This window comes from Mesitornis unicolor, unplaced genomic scaffold, assembly GCF_000695765.1.
Source record: "Mesitornis unicolor isolate BGI_N332 unplaced genomic scaffold, ASM69576v1 scaffold33638, whole genome shotgun sequence".
Classification (NCBI taxonomy): Eukaryota; Metazoa; Chordata; class Aves; order Mesitornithiformes; family Mesitornithidae; genus Mesitornis; species Mesitornis unicolor.
In genome coordinates this window covers 29657-31869 of record NW_010203135.1, presented here as the reverse complement: position 1 = coordinate 31869, position 2213 = coordinate 29657, and the positions used below count along the sequence as shown (strand labels likewise).

Genomic DNA, 2213 nt, shown 5'->3' with positions numbered 1-2213 from the left:
GGAAAGAGTATAATTTCTCATCACTCCAGTTCCTCTTCTGTAATCGCACAGTACAGATAAGTAACAATGCCGACAGGAGATGGAAGCTGTTCGACACTTTCTACAGTATTTTTACTGATAAAGTGTAATTTGTGTGGAAGTTATCAGTTTGAGTTTACGGTGCAGATTTATACATGTACTGCTGCCTGCATGTATTTGGTGTTAGGCCTTGTCAAGTGGAAGGGTTTGAAGAGCCAAACTCAGCCCTCAGCTTCAGCAGAATGATTCTGGTTTTATCAGAGCTTTAAGAATTTGAACCCCTCCAAAGAATTTATTTACACTTCTGTGTTTTGGCTAACATGGTGGTTTGCTATAATAAAGAAAGCTGTAATATAAAGAAAATTAAAACTATAATATATTTTTAGACAGTGGGCTCTGGTGACAATAAAGAAATGTAGAATATGTTCTGCTTTCAGAAGGGAACAATTGAAGTAGAGGTGGAATACAATGTTAAGCACCTACTACAGTATACAGAAACTGAAGAGATTATGAAAACATGACATAATGTAGAGGAGTTAAGGAGGCACAAGTAGGTTTTCAGTGGTTCAGATACACCACACTAAGATGTCAAGCACCTAGAAATATGTAACCAACTGAAAGAAATGGATCCCGCTTCTCAGTCAGGAGGTGGAACCCTTTCCACACATCTGAGATGTTTAATGTTTCTATGTGTAACACAGTTAGGGTTAAAGTTCCAGAATAATGTTAGTAAGTTTCTGGGTAACTTTAATCACTGCGTGAAGCCTGAGGTAGCTTTCGTTGTCTGTCATCTCTTCTGCTCTGGTGCTTTCGTCCAACAATAATCCCACAGCGACCATCAAGCAAGAAGCAGCAGCTGTGAGACTCAGGAACTCATTCAGTGACCCCTGTGGTCTCCTACCAGTAAGGATCATATCTGTGATCTCTTGAAAATATAACTTACCAGTCCAGTTACCATTCCCATAACATTGGACGGGAGTTTATTGCAACAGAAAGCTACTTCAAGAAGGTTGACTAATATAGATGTTAAACTTCAAGGCTAATTTAATTAGTCTCTATCCACCCCATATGGTGTAGTCTTTTCTAGATGTTTGTTTAAACTTATGAGTTGTTACTGTTTAGTATGATCTAAAACTACTTAATATTTGGAGAAGCCATCCTGAAGCACCTCGGGGTGTGTGTTTCACAGGATGAGTCTTGCTAAAGTGATGGAAAACAACAGTGTATGCTGAGAAAGCCTGAACGGCTGTGATTCTGTCATCTGAAAGATAAAAGTAAAAACATGCAGGACCTTTGACTTCTGTCCTTTATGCTGTTTGAGTGAGCCTTTATCTCTGTATCAACTGGACTGTCATTACAGGTGGAAGCAGACTAAACTAAAACAGGGGTTTAGTTGATGGTTCCCATGAAGAGGGAAGATATTAGGCACCTTTACTGCACTTTCTCCTTAAGATTTTCCCTGGTTTGCCTACCTGCTTAGGACAAATGAGTATTTAAACCTCAGCTTAGGCAGTCAGAAATATAGCTTGTCTTCCTACTTTGTTTTTCAAATCAAATTTGTGTCATTATGAAAACCCTGTCTAGGTAAAGTGGGTTTTGTTTGGTGGGGCTTTTGGGGTTCTGGTTTTTTGTTTTGGTTTTTTTTGAGAGTTGTTCTGCCACAGATGAGCTCTAGCATTGCTCTAAACTTAGAATTTACTTGAAACTGAAATGTGGTCCATCTGCTGCCCTGAGAAATCCAACCCCTGTACTAAAATTAATGCACTTAAGAACTTAAAAATAGAGAGGGTGAGCCACTTATGACCCGTGTGTCTGCAGGATTTTTTCAGAACAAGTACATTTTTCAACAGTTTGGACTGTAAGTCCTCCTTACTTTGATTCATAATGTGAATTCTTGTTCTGCCTGTTCTCTTACCTCTTCTACTCAAACTGATCTGCTGCTGCTGGTCACTTCATATTAATATTTATCACCAATAGCCTTGGTAGGGCTTTTCCTGGGTACGCCATGTCCTTCATAGAGCATCAAAACAACTTGTCTTGCTTGCAGACTTATAAAATTCACACTTAAACAGATGGACATGTCTACAGCTTTTCTTCAGGCTCCACATTTTTCTAGTTATTCAGCAGGCAGCTGTTCTCTCTTTGCAGAGCCCCAGTTTGCATGCCCTACTGAGCAGGCCTGAGGATGAGGATAA

The 2213-nt window shown here is 39.5% G+C and overlaps 1 protein-coding gene across 1 annotated transcript in view; it reads left to right on the top strand.

The window, feature by feature from the left end:
* SNX4 (sorting nexin 4) overlaps positions 1–2213 on the top strand; it is a 32854-nt gene that overhangs the window by 24233 nt on the left and 6408 nt on the right. The gene's annotated exons all lie outside the window — the stretch shown is intronic.